At 48.0% G+C, this 14,711-nt stretch overlaps 1 long non-coding RNA gene across 1 annotated transcript; it reads right to left on the reverse strand.

Annotated features, from left to right (window-relative positions):
* Nucleotides 1–2,178: 2,178 nt before the first annotated feature.
* Nucleotides 2,179–7,774, reverse strand: LOC119825413. The gene is made up of 3 exons (XR_005287215.1): nt 7,589–7,774; nt 3,424–3,594; nt 2,179–3,334 (listed from the first exon to the last, which is right to left on the reverse strand). It is a non-coding gene; the product is annotated as an uncharacterized LOC119825413 (long non-coding RNA).
* Between the last annotated feature and the right edge of the window lie 6,937 nt (nt 7,775–14,711).

Consider the following 14,711-nt stretch of genomic DNA (forward strand, 5'->3'; position numbering starts at 1 on the left):
CTACTCAGAACCCATGGGTGCCTTGTAGGAGGAAACTGGGATGTGTGGAGAGAAAACAACAGCCCATCCGGTCGGGAAGAACGGCCACCAGATGTAACCAGTGGACACCTGCCTACCAACCAAGGAGGAAAGGCCACCAGAAACAACCCTCTCCAGACCCTGCTCATGGACTTCTGGACCTTAGACTATGGAAAAAGAAATACGTGTCATCTTAGCCATGTGTCTGCAGAATTTTGTAAGAGAGCACAGTGCCCTGCATTTCCAAAAGAGAAGACCACACATCCAAAGAGAAATCAAAGCCTCCACCTCTTCCCTCCATCACCACCAAGACTCGGCAGCTGTGCCGAGCTACCCCTGGTTTCTGGTGTCTTGGTTTCTTTTCTGCTGCTGAGGCAGGCTATTGGACAGAAGCAATCTAAGGAGAGGTTTATTTTGGCTTTTAGAAAGGAATGTCCACGCTAAAGCCCTGCACTGTTTAGTCTTTGATAAATTTGACACAAACCAAGGTTATGTTCTTAATTAATGATTGGTTAATGTGACCCAGCCCACTGTGGGCAATTCACTACAGGTGATTCTGGGTTGTATAAAAATACAAGCTAACCAGCCCGTGGAGAGCAAGCTAGTAGTCAGCACTCCTCCAAGACCTCTGCTTCAGTTCCGACCTCCATGTTCCTGCTTTGACTTCCCTCAGTAGACTGTAACTTGGCTACATACGCCCAATAAAGCCCTTCCTCCCAAGTTGTCAAGGTCTTTATCACAGCAAAAGAAACCCAACGAAGACAGGCCTCCCCTGCCCCCCTTTCTTCTATGAAAAGGGCAAGGTTTGTTCTCTAAGACCAAGAAAAAGGAAGATGAAGGAGAAGGTGCAAAGAGCTGTCAATCATGATAAATGTAGACAGCAACCTAAGCAATTTAAGCACAGATATGCGGCTGCTGTTTTAAGGCAGGGTCTCCGGTAGCCTGTGCTGGCCTCAAACTCCCTATGTAGCCATGGATGACCTTGAATTTATGACCCTACAGTCTCTGTCTCTCCAATGCTGAGATTACAAACAAGACACACCATCCATGCCTGTTCTGTGCCGTGCTGGGGATGGAGCCCAAGGTTCTGTGAGTGCTAGACAAGTACACACCAGCTAAACTGCACCCCAAACCCTGTGAGGACATCCTAAATTCCATTTGCAATCAGTTGTACAGTTTTTATTGCCAACTTGACATAACTGAGAGTCGCCTGGGAAGAGGGAATCTCAGCTGAGGGGTGGCCCAGATCAGATGGGGCTGTGACCACGTCTGTGGGGCATTGTCTTCATTGATGGTTGATGTAGGAGGGCCCAGCCCTCCCCTTGGCAGGTGGTCTTAGGTTGTGTAAGACTGCTAAGCACAAGGCAGGGAGGGCAAACCACTGAGCAGCCCAACTTCCATGGATCCTGCCTCTGCTCCTATTTGAGTTCAAGCCCTATTTCCTCAGTAACCTGGATATGGGAGCCAAATTAACCCTTTCCTCTCTGTGTTGCTTTGAGCCATGGTATTTATCAAAGCAACAGAGAAGCAAACTGGTACTGCAATCTTATAGTTTACAGGTGAGAAAACGAAAACCCAAAGGGATCCCCCTGGTCCCACACTGCAACCCCCAAGGTCCTAAAGCTGGGAAATAATAAAAATCAACTAGCCAAGATAGTGACTGCTTCCTTTAAAATAAGACTGCGGCAGGGGGGGAGGGCTGGAGAGTGGCTGGGAAACACACGCCCTGAATGCTCCTCCAAGTGCCACAGCAGCACACTTGAGCCTATCTCGGTGCTGACAGTGCGGAGAGTGTCTGGTGCGCGGCTTGGGAATCGTGCCTCCAGTCCAGGAAATTCCCTGTGCTCCTCCTGAAATGTGCCCATGTCCTCTTGATTTGAGGAAAACAGTTCCAAGGTCACAGTCAAGACCCAGGACCCCAGTAGGAGCCTCCAAGAGGCAAGGGACATGTACATTCCATTCTCTCTGCTCTTTACCCTGGGGGCCACCCTGAGGATACCTTTGCAGATGCTGGTTTGCAGCTGCTTCTTCCTTTTCTTCCTCTTCTACTGCCGCCTCCTCCCTCCTTTTGCTCCTCCTCTCTCCTCCTCCTCCTCCTCCTCCTCCTCCTCCTCCTCCTCCTCCTCCTCCTTCTTCTTGGTTTTATGAGACAGGGTTTCTTTGTGTAGCCTTGAACTAGCTCTGTAGACCAGGCTGGCCTCATACTCACAGAGATCCACCTGCCTGACTTCCAGCTTCTTGCTGGGCTCAGTTTATTTGAAGTATTGATGGTGATGGGAAGGAAGGGGGTAGATTAAGGAGAAGTGGAACTGGAGCTGGGCATCTATGTCTCCCTAGGGGGACTGTGAGTTACCAGGACTCCACACTGAGCAGCCCAGCATCTACGAATCCAGCACACATGTACATCTAAACATTCTACTATCAAGTCCCTGATGTCCAAGGGTGAGGGACCCCCACTTTTGCTAGCTTCAGAAAAGTACCCAAGGATGGATGGTGGGGGGGATTACTTCTTGACTCGAGCCTAAGCCCTAAATTAGAATTGCAGCTAAAATGGAAAGCTGCCGAGGGCTTTTTGGATGTTGCTCTGCTGAGGATGGACCCAGGGCATCTTGCATGCGAGGTAAGCACTCTGCCATTGAGCTACATCCTGGCTCATTTTATTTATTTTTTTCAGTGAGAGAGGGTCTCGTGAAGCTCAGGCTCATCTTGAATTCCCTGTGTAGCTGAGGATGTCCTTGACTTCTAATCTTCCTGCCTCCACCTCCCCAGAACTGGGACTACTGGTGTGTGCAGCATTGGGGATTGAACTCAGGGCTTCATGCAAGCTAGGCAAGCTCTTTACCCACTGAGCCACAGACCCAACTGCAGGGTCCAGACTCCACTTAGGGCACCATCACCATTATGTTTTTTGGATACAGCCAGGTCCCAAGATCCATCCAAATTCAAGGAAAAAGACACAGACTCCAGCCCTTGATAGGAGTCAGAAGTTCAGTGCAGAAGAGCATGATGGGAATTCTTGAAGCCGCCAAGGTTACTTCCTATGCCTTCACTGGTAACTCAATTTGAGTCATGAAAGTGGGACTCTTGGCTCTGTTTCTACAGTGCTTATGAGATCTAATCCTAGATCTCCCATAGCTATGGGCAACGCGAAGTTCAACCCACAGTCTAACCGAAGTCCACTCTTGTCACAACGAACTTGACATGTCTATAACCCACAGGGATGTTCATACACCCCATTGCATCCTCGGCTCTTCATTTCTCCATCAAGCTGAAGCTCACAGCAACCGAGAACTTTCTCCAGTGTGGCACAGCATACCTAGACAGTGAAGGAATTGAACTCATGCCTAGATCGTTTTCGTTTTCCTTTCAACACTTAATACCTGGGAAAGCACACCTTTGACTCACCTCCGATCCGCATCCCTGAGCTCTTAGAGAAGAGCTGTAGAATCCAGAAACGCGGCACAGTTTCCCTCCAGGTGGCTGGTGGAAGCCGGGCACCGCTCTGATCCCTGGCCCTTCTTCCAGGTGCAGTGCGGGCACTAAGGAGTTAACAGCTGGAGAACCTGCAGGACCTCACTAGAGATATAATTACAGAGCATCACCACCCAGGCCTTCTGGGAAGGGTTTTGTAGAAATAGGTAAATAAACAGTGTCCTGTGGTCTCTTCACCCCGTGGGCTGATTAACTCTTGCGGAGAACGGTCCCCAGCGACTGAGGTGAGAGAGCGCTCCCACCAGCCCAAACTCCTGCTTGTTGGGGTTCCAAACATTTCCCAGAGCCCCTCCCAGCTCGGAGCCAAACTTGTCCCAGGAGTGCAGGTCCTCAAGGTAAGTCCATTGCCCCTGCTGGGAGCCTGGTGGGACCCCATTCAGTTGCTAAGAGTTAACCACCCACTACAGAATTCCTGGGTAGAAACCAGCCAGGCAAGCCTGATTTATTGCCTTTTAAAGTCTCCCTCGTCTTCCATTAGCCCTGCTTCGACTGCCTCTATCTCTCATCTCCTTCTCCCCACTTATGCGCTGTAACCCCGGGTTGGGTGTCTTCCCATTAGCCCCGAGGTCTGAGCGGCAGAGACCTTTGCTTAGTTCCACTTATCTCTGAGCATCTCTCCGCTTCTCCCACAAGCTGCCAATCTCCTCTCCACTTCTGAGAACTGAGCAGAGCCTCTGGGGTGCTTGCTAAATTGACCTCTCGATTGGGTGACTCATCACCCCTGGGAACCCAAGTCTGTTCCTTCACTCTGAGCCCGTTCCCTGCCTCGGATGACCGTCCCACACCCAGGTCGTGTGGCTTCCACAACTCGTCACCCTAGTCCCCCACGCAAACATCTCCACAGCATGACGTTGCTCAAGATCAGAGTCTTGACACTGAGCCCACGGATCGGCAGGTCCCAGGTGATATGGTCCCCTCACAGAGACAGTTGCTAAGGACCCCAGACTGACCAAGCCTGACCCTGTGACTTCTTTGATTTGTGACTTGGGGTAAGCAGTTCAACCTGTCTGTTTTTTAGTTTTCTGTTCTGTAAAATAAAGACAAATCCCCACCACATGTTCTTGGTGGTGGACGAAAAGAACGGAACAACACTCAGCTGTGAATCAAGTGTTCGATGTGGTGACGGGGACAGTACAGAGGAACCTGTGAGCCAGACTTACCAGGACTTGGGAGAGGGGAGACAGAAGGATCAGGAGTTTAAGGTCAGCCTGAGCTACATGAGACACACCCCATAAAGAAAAAAAAAAAAAAAAAGTGGAGGTGAAGGATGGTGAGGAACCCCTTTAATTCTAGCACTCAGAAGGCAGAGATAGGTGGATCTCTGTGAGTTCAAGGCCAGCCTGGACTACAGAGAACCTATCTCAAGGAAACAAGCAAAATGAGCCATTGCTGTTTGCCAATGCAGCATCAGGTGGAGACATTTGTACCTTCCTTGACCTCCCCTAGTTCAAGCCATCTATTTTGCCATCTATTCTGAGAACCCTTTCTTTTTTTTTAAGATTTATTTATGTATCCGTTTGTTTGTTTTGGGGTTTTTTGAGATAAGGTTTCTCTGTAGCTTTGGAGCCTGTCCTGGAACTCGATCTGTAAACCAGGCTGGCCTCGAACTCACAGAAATCCGCCTATCTCTGCCTCCCAAATGCTGGGATTAAAGGCACGCGCCACCACTGCCTGGAAAATTCATTTTTTAATTATATGTATGAATGTGTGGGTTGTTACATGTAAATACAGATGCCCAAAAAGCTAGAGGCATCAGATCCCCTGGAGCTGGAGTTACAAGTTCTTGTGAGTCTCCTAATGAGTGCTAGGAATTGAACCTGGGATCTCTGCGAAAGCAGTCTCTACCACTCATGGTCCTTTTTGTTGTTGTTGTTTTTGTTTTTTGTTTCGTTTTGTTTGCTTGCTTGTTTTTGAGACAGGGTCTCTCTGTGTAGCCTTGGCTGTCCTGGAATTCACTCTGTAGACCAGGCTGGCCTCAAACTCACAAAGATCTACCTGCCTCTGCTTCTTGAAGTGCTGGGATTGAAGGCGTGTGCCACCACCACCCAGTAATCTTTTTTAAGACGAGGTCTCAGGCTGGCCTGAGACCCATGGCCTTGAACTCCTTGGTTTTGTTCCTCTACCCCCAGAGTGGTTGGATTGTGAGCATGAGCCATGAACTGTCATACCCAGTTTATAATGTGCTGGGAATCAAACCAGGGCTTCATATATGCTAGGCAAGCACTGTACCTGCTGAGCTACATCCACGGCCTATACTATGGATTTTAGTGGCATATACTGGAACACCTATCACGTGACGGGCACGGCAGGATATAAGTACTGGTAACACAAAGGAGAGTCAAATAAGAGCTGGGTGTTGGTGGTACACCCCAGTAATTACAACACTTGGGAGACAAAGACAGAAGGTCTCAAGTTCAAGGCTAGCCTATGCTACCTTAGAATTTATCTCCAGCTAGGTGTGGTGGTGCACACTTTTAATCCTAGCACTCCAAAGGCAGAGACAGGCAGATCTCTGAGTTCAAGGCCAGCCTGGTTTACAAACAGCCAGGGATACACAGAGAATCCCTGTCTCTAAAAAAGCAAAACAAAAACAAAAGAACTTGTTTCTGAAACAATATTAATATAAACCAGACAGAAGTATGCTGACCTCCTGGAACTTTAGGAAAGACTCAAGGAATGGTTTTACAACGATATAATTCTGGTCAGTTTTTTTGTGTGTGGTTTTTTTCAAGACAAGGGTTTTTTTTTTGCGGGGGGGGGGAGGTCAAAACAGGGTTTCTCTGTAGCTTTGGAACGTGCCCTGGAACTAGCTCTTGTAGACCAGGCTGGCCTCGAACTCACAGAGATCTACCTGCCTCTGCCTCCCAGGTGCTGGGATTAAAGGCGTGCACCACCACTGCCCAGCTCTAATAACTATTATTAATTTGTTTCGTTTTGCTTTGATTTTCAAGACAGGGTTTCTCTATGTAGCAATGACTCTCCTGTAACTTGCTCTGTAGTCCAGGCTGGCCTCAAACTCAGAGATCTGCCTCCCAATGCTGGGATTAGAAGCATGACCTATCCTGGCCTTGCCTACTAATGATTATATTTAAAGTCTTCCTCCTAGCACCACTGGGGTGGTGGATGACGATTCAGTTTGAGCTTTAAATGATTCAAAACTATTGCGTGGAAACACATCAGAAAAAAAGTGGAAATGCCACACGTGGGTTCTGAGGCTGCTTGAGTGTGTATGAGCTCAGAATTATGTCCTCCTCCCCCTTTCCGTGGTTGGCTCTTCCTTGGAGAATGACGGGACACCCTAAATCTGTCTCCCAGAACCCCAGGAGAGCAGCTTATCTACCATCTCCTGGAACAAAGCATCGTTCCCTTGCATTATCTCACAACTCTCTGTGTGTTCACACTTTCCCCAGCTTGGAGAGGAGAAGCTAGCTTGCTGTGTTCTGCCAATGCCAATTAATTTTTCTCCCAAGAGGTGTCTCCCTCACTGTCATAATTGCCACCTAAGAATAACAGCTTCCAAAATGCCCTACAGTTTCAAGCAAGCCAAGGGTTTTCTCCAAGTCCCACCCCCACCAGGAGGGAGAGCTGGGAGCTTTGGGCTCAGTTCCTGGTTGCTGAGGACTGGGGAGAGCGTCTGGCTGGCTTTGCTCATCATATCAGAATAGATGAGTCTGAAGCTGGCTATTTTCGCTCAGAACCCAGAGCTCATTTTTCCTGCCAGCTTGTCCCTTTGCCTTGGCCATGAAATTCCAATCGATAAAGCCTAAGATATGTGTTGGTCTTTTAGAACTCCTGTCCAGGTGGAGAGACAACTACCCTCAGAGCTGGTGGGTTCGGAAACACAATTGAATCCTCTGTGTCTCCACGGCAGGCATCACCTCCCGACCTTCTTGACTGGAAACATTCCTGACAGTTCCTGGCTTCCCTCTGTCGAGAGAAGCATCCATCTTAAGTCTAATCAGCCAGAAAAACCTGTTTTCCAGCTGAACCTCACTATTTTCCACCAAGACACAGAGAGACTGGTACTTGAGTGGTTTAAACAACCACGAAACCCCCGGGAGCCAGAAGGAAGTACAACCTCGTATTCTTTCTCCATCGCCGAGACAGCACGCATCGGACTACACGCCTCCAGTTTGCTCTGGTCTGGGAGAAACCGGGGAGGAAATACGTGTGCGGTGGTCAAGCCAAAGAAGTCAGGTCTGCCCAGCAGGAGTGGAAACCTGAAAACCGGAGAGACCGCTCTCAGACACTTCTCTTTGTCAGTCTTTCTGAATGAAAGGGAGGAAGATTTATGCCAGGCTCAGCAGCAGTATTTTACAGCCATTTCAAATGGATTTGAGACAGTAGGGTAGCCGGCCGTGCTGGCCATGGAGGGGCCAGAGAAGGATTTTTTTTTTTTCAGAGACCCATCTAACATCATGGACACAGTAAAGTAGCGTTCTTGGCCAGAGAAGAAGGATTGGGCTGGAACCTTTGGCGGCCAACGCTATTAAACACGTGGCCAAATCGCTGAGGGTTTTAAGATGTAAAATGTTCTCAGTGGATCTTGGTCAGCCCAGCCCTTTCTGTCCATTTAGCAAGATCCTGTTTGCAGTGCAGGCAGAAGTCTCGATGGATGGGGTACCACATTTATTATTGATGAAGATGGAAGGTGGGGGGGGGGGGAAACCAGCTCAAATCTGAGTAGCACCATGCAGTTACTGTTGATGTAACTTTAGGTGTTTGTAATTAGCTCTAGCGGCTGTTTCTAGCTACCAGCTCCCTCTAGATTGCCCACTTTGTATAACTTAGTCTCTCTCTTTAAAATAAAGTTGATGCCTGTGGGGCACAGTGGCTCATACCTGTAATTCCAACATTAGAGAGGCAAGGCAGGAGGATTACCGTGAGTTCAAAGCCAACTGGGGATATAGAGTGAGGCCAGCCTATAACTGCCTAAAAATAAACAATAAAAATGGTAAAAATAAAAGAGGAAAAGAAAAAAGAAAGAAAGAAAAAGGGGAAAAAGACCCCCCTGTTTTTTTGGGGGTGAGTTTTCTTTTTCTTCAGTGCCTGTCCTGGAACTCGCTCTGTAGACCAGGCTGGTCCCAAACTCCAGGACAGGCTCCAAATTAACACAGAAGAAACCCTATTTCGAAAAAGAAAACAATAAATGAATAAATAAATATAAGTTGATAAAAATAAATCAGCCAGGCATGGTGGCTAACACTTTTAATTCCAGCACCCAAAAGACGGAGCAAGGCTGATCAAGGGTCGTTTGGCCTAAGTAGCAAGTCATAGGACTGCCAAAGCTATGTCGTAGAGAGACCTTGTGTCAAAAATTCAATCAAACAGAAACAAGAAGGGAATCATTTAAAACATATACCCCTTGGCATGAAAAATATGCTTCAGAGAACCAAAGAAACTGCTGAGACTTTTAGCTCAGTAGACTGATTGCCTGGCCCATCCAAGGCCCCAGGTTCTGTCCCCAGCACTGCTAACAACTAAAGGAAATGAAGGAAGTGGCCCACGGTCAGTGGGTCCCCTGGCAGCCCTGGCCTCCTGAGGTCTGTCTTCACCCCAGAGGGGTCTAGGCAGGCTGGGTTGGTTCTAAGGAGTGGGACTCCTCAGAAGTTGGAAGGCAAGGCGGCACCACCGCCTGCGCAATCTCCAGTCTTCTTCCTGGCTGTGCACTGTGATCTCTTCTGCTGTATAAACAGGCCATTAATACCTTTCCAAGAGGTGCAGACGCACCTCCCTGCAGAAAGCAAGCCCCTGCCAGATGCCCCAGCCTTAATTCTGCTGTTAACACTCCTCAGGCGCAGGCATAAGGAGTAAATCCCCTCCTTCAGGAGGCAGAGCTGCGGGCAATGTGGTTTGTTTAAAGTCTCTCTGCCTAAGCCATTGCTGGAGCCTCTGGTTTGTTCTCAGGGAGTGGGGACTTGAAAATTAAAATGAACAACAACAAAAAAAGAATGTCCCTCTTCCCTAGGGCAGTTTCCGGTTTGTAAATGTCATCTCTTTGGATCCCTCAAATGGACAGAGGTGGGGAGGCCTGGGACAGGGGAGTCTGCCTTTGATTTTTGCAGGACCTGGGAAAGGTAGGGAGGAGGAGGGACAAGGAGACATTACAGAACTGTCGGAGTAGCCTTCACATAGCGTCCCCTCTGGTCTCTAGAGTTAGGACCTGATAGTGAGGTCCTCGCCATCTTCCCACACTTTATGGGCAAGTCAGATACAGGGAGATTGTATATGCTTGTCTATTGATTTATTTAAAAATTTTTTTCTATTTCTTTTAAAAGATTTATTTAATACATATGAGTGTTTTGCCTATAGGTATGTCTGTGAACCTTGGGTATGCCTAGTGACTGAGGGGGCCAGAAGAGGGTGTCAGGTCCCTCAGAACCAATTTACAGAGGATTGTGAGCCCCAGAGGGTTCTGGGGATTTACTCTGGGAGAGCAGCCAGTGTTCTTAAAGGCTAAGTCATCTCTGCAGCCCCTCGTTTTGTTTTATTAAACTAGGTCTCCTGTGGTCCAGGATAGCCTTGACCCTTCTCTCATCCTCCTGCCTCTGAGCCTCAAGCGCTGGGGTTACAGGATTGTACCTGTTTTATGTAGTTCTGGGCATCAATCACACTCGGCAATCACTCTACCAGCTCAGCAACATCTTCAAACCCCCTTCTTTTCTTAATTTAAACAAACTCTTGCTGAGTTTCCCAGGCTGGTCTTGGACTCCTGGCCCTCTTGCTTCAGCCTCCCAAGTACTGACATAGCAGGCTTTACCATCATGCCCAGCTTTATTTCTTTAGATTTTAGATGTTATCCTTGGGGGGGGGGGCGGGTTTTTCTGTGTAGCCCTAGCTGTCCTCTTGTAGACCAGGCTGGCCTTGAACTCACAGAGATCTGCCTGTCTCTGCCTCCCGAGTGCTGGGATTAAAGGCCTGCGCCACCACTACCCAACTAATGTTATTCTTCTTAATATCCATCTTGGGTTTTGTTGTCTGTTTTTTGGTGGGTTTAGATATGGTTGCACCACGTTGCCCAGGTTGGCAAGCAACTCGATTGCCTAGAGAAAACAGAGGCACATCACAGATGATGCTGTAGGGGCACAAATGACCAGAGCCATTATGACTGTAGCTCTTGGAATCTGTTTTTGTTTTGTTTTGTATTTTCAAATTTCAGTTTAAAAAAAAGAGAGAGAGAAATGAGGGCAGGATGTTTGAGAAAGTAACTCAGTAGCAGAGTGTTTATTGACCTCCCCAGCACCAGGGTTATTAGGGGAGGGGTGGAGGCAGGTGGATGAAGGAGACAGAGAATGAGACAGAGCGTGGATGCCTTGTCTGCAGCCCGGCTGGGTCTGATCTAATGACAGAAGCAGTGGAGACACTTGGGGGATGTGGAGTGGGTACTACAGGGGTGTTTCATGCAGGCACACAATCGTTATCTTCCAGGTTGCCCGGGATACCTGTGGCTGTATTCCTTCAAAGGCTCCTCACCTGAAGATGCACAACGAGGATCTCAGATAAAATGATACCTGTGCGACTTTACATCGCAGCAACCCATCGGGGACAGGTACCAATGAGACAAGACCAGTCACGGGCTGAGCTGGTGATGTTAATATCGAATGATAGGCATACGGAGTTCAGTCTGTGCATTAAGAGAGGGAGGGAGGCAGGGAGGAAGGGAGGCAGGGAGGGAGGGAGGGAGGAGAGAGAGGGAGAGAGAGAGAGAGAGAGAGAGAGAGAGAGAGAATAAGCCAGTACTTGGGATTTCTGTGAGCCTGGTCTATAGAGGGCTACACAGAGAGACCCTAGACCCTGTTTTGAAAATAAAAAAAAAAAAGAAGCCCACTGCTTTAATCCCAACACTTGGGAGGCAGAGGCAGGCAGATCTCTGTGAGTTTGGGGCCACCCTGGTCTACAAGAGCTGGTGCTAGTTCAAGGACAGGCCCCAAAGTTACAAAGAAAACCAGTCTTGAAAAACAAAAACAAAAGAAGAAGAGAGAGAGAGAGAGAGAGAGAGAGAGAGAGAGAGAGAGAGAGAGAGAGAGAGAGAGAGAGACTGAAGGCCAGGGAGAGACTCATTTAGGAAAATGCTCGCTACACAAAGCATTGAAACCTGAGTTTGGTCCCCAGATCCTGTGTATAAAGCACTCCGCAACACCTGTCTGTAACCCCAACATGGGAAGGGCATAAGCGGGGGAGAGAGGGATCCCTGAGGATCACTAGCTAGACAGTCTAACAAAATCTGTGAGCTCCAGGTTCAGTGAGAGACCCCGTTTCTAAATAAATAAATAAACAAACAAATAAGGCAGAGAGCAGACTGGATGGGGCAGCTGGTAAGGGTGCTTGGCACCAAGTCTGAGAGGACTTGAGTTTGATTCCAATGTTGACCTTTGGCCTCCATCAACAGATGTGTACATATGTACACTTACACAGTATAGCTGAGCAGTGTTACATGCATTAAGGAGGCTAAGGCAAGAGGATCCATATTTTAGGCCAGTCTGGGCAACATACTGAGACCCTGGCTCTGGGGGTAAAAAAAAGAGGGAAGGGATAGAGAAGAGTAGAGGAGTGGAGAGAAAAGGCAGGAAGGGAGGGCAGGGGAGGGGAGGGGAGAGAAAAGGGGAGGAGGATGGTTGAGGTGTGACTCAGTGGTTGAGAATTTATCCTTCCACACCCGGCCCTGGTTCCATCTCCATCATGGAAATAAACAAGAGACTAAAGCAGGAACATGCAAGGAGGAGCTTTTCCTTGGGAGCCTCTCTTCCACTTCGCTGGGACCTCCGGTCCCCTGAGGCTGCCCTGCTCCCTTTACCTGTGGGTGTTCTGCCACTTTCCCTCCTTCTGACTTCTAGTGATCCCTTAAACCAGCCTCCCAAGCCCCCCACCTCCAATCTCTCATTGAAAGTTAGGATTGCTGCCCCGGGGCCATTTCCAACCCTCTGTACAGAAAAGGCTTTTGACTAAGTACCGAGCTTGGCCTTGGTGGAGAAGGCTTAACTAGACCCTAGTCTTTGTGAAGGGATTACCCAGAGCTAAGGCAGGACTTGTCTGCAGATCCTTTGGGGCAAAAAGCTCTGGAAAGGTGTTTGGTGGGGGAGGGGGAGCTAAGTTAGCCTTGTATAAAGAGAGAAAATTAAAGATTCAGAAGGGACACTCAGAACTCACTCCAGGGGTGCCACTGGAGTGGAATTTTTATGTTACATTACCTTTTGCTTTGGAGGCAGTCTTAACTATAGAGCCCCAGGCCAGTCTCAAACTGACTATCCTCCTGCCTCAGTCTCCCAAGTGCTAGGCTTTAAGTGTGCACTACCATGTTTGCTGGATCTAAAGATTTATTTTGAAGTGTGTGTGTGTGTGTTTGTGTGTGTGTGTACACATGCATGTGAGTTCTGGTGCCTGAGGAGGCTAGCAGTGTGGAAATCCCCCTGAGTTGGGGTTACAGATGATTGTGAATCACCTGTTGTGGATGCTGGGAACTGAACCTAGGGTCTCCCAGAAGGGCAAGTGCTATTGATGACTGAGCCATTTCCCACTCCTGATTTGGTTTATTTGAGACCAGGTTTCATGTCACCCAGGCTGGTTTTAAACTTGTTATGTATCTGAGAATAGCCTCCTACTTCTGTCTTCTGAGTTCTGGGGTTACAGGTGTGACCACTATATCCAATTTATGGAGCCTGGGGCTTCTTGACTCCTAGGCATGCTCTCTATGAACTGAGCTAGCTAGCTCCTGTTTTACATATAGATATCTGAACATAGTGCATTATATTCCAGTTCTGGGTGAGGTTATAGAAGCACACTACCACTGAGCTCTACCCCAGCCCGATTTTCCCCCCCATTTTCTTGCTTTGGAGGGGGTGTGCTTTTGCTTCCTTTTTTGTTTGCTGCTTGTTTTGGTCAAGGCCATGTGTATTCTATACTTCTGTTTCTTTTTTTGCTCTTTTGTTCGGGCTGGAGAGATGGCTCAACCGTTAAAGGCTGGGCTCACAATCAAAATATGTTTTTGCTTTTTAAGATTTAGTTTTGTCTGGATCTCTGAGTTCGAGGCCAGCCTGGTCTACAAGAGCTAGTTCCAGGACAGGCTCTAGAAACTACAGGGAAACCCTGTCTTGAAAAACCAAAAAAAAAAAAAAAAAAAAAAAAAAAGATTTAATTTTGTCAGGTGGCAGTGGTACATGCCTATACTTCCAGCACTTGGGAGGCAGAGGCAGGTGAATCTCTGTGAGTTCAAGGCCAGCCTGGTCTACAGATTGAGTTCCAGGACAGCCAGGGCTACATAGAGAAACCCTGTGTTGAAAAAAACTAAATAAATAAATAAAATAAGATTGTTTTTTATTTTTATAAAATGATTTCTTATTTTTCCTTTATGGTGCATTGATGTTTTTGCTGGCATGTGTGTCTGTGTGAAGGTGTGAATCTCCCGGAGCTGGAGTTTAGAGACCAGTTGTGAGCTGCCACGTGGGTTCTGGGTACTAATGAGAAGAGCAGAGAGTGGTCTAACCACGGAGCTATCTCTCCAGCTCCTATTTTATTAGGTTCAACTATGTGTATGTACGTGTCTGCATGTAAATATTTTCATGGGGGTCTGGGGTCTCGTGATTATGAGATCCCCCCTGGAGCTGAAGTTACAGGCAGTTATGAGTCACCTGGTGCAGGTACTGGGACCAAACCCATGTTCTCCTCGAAAGAGCAGTAAACACCCTTAGCCACCAAGACATACCTCTAGCTCGTTTCTGTCTCTATAATCATTCGCTCGGTCTTTATCTCTCTCAGAGGACATCTCTCCCAGCATATATTAAAACCCTCCTATCAGAATCCTATGACCTCAAAAGCTGGGTGAGCCAGAGATAAGGTATCCCTTTCTCTCCTTGCCCTGGAGTCAGAGCCCTATTGGTTTTTGAGTCTCAATGTTTGATTTCAAGTTCTACTTGATGCCCATATCTTCTCCAGCCCCTCAGGGTAAGAAGAAGCCAACTGTCAGATCCATCCAAGCAAAAAAAAAAAAAAAAAAAAAAAAAAGAAAAAACCCACTGTGGAACGAAGGGTTGGTCATTCATCAGGCCTGGACTGTTCCTCGGAAGCAGGGTCAGCAGCTAGGAATCCCACCAGGAGAAACCTCCAAGGACAGAGGGATTTCAGATTCCTGGGTCCAGAGGGCCTCCTGCTTCTGAGTGCGCCTGTGCGAAGCTGCCTCTCCCACTCCCAGGAGATCACTCTCTACC

Source organism: Arvicola amphibius, chromosome 10 (genome assembly GCF_903992535.2).
Source record: "Arvicola amphibius chromosome 10, mArvAmp1.2, whole genome shotgun sequence".
Classification (NCBI taxonomy): Eukaryota; Metazoa; Chordata; class Mammalia; order Rodentia; family Cricetidae; genus Arvicola; species Arvicola amphibius.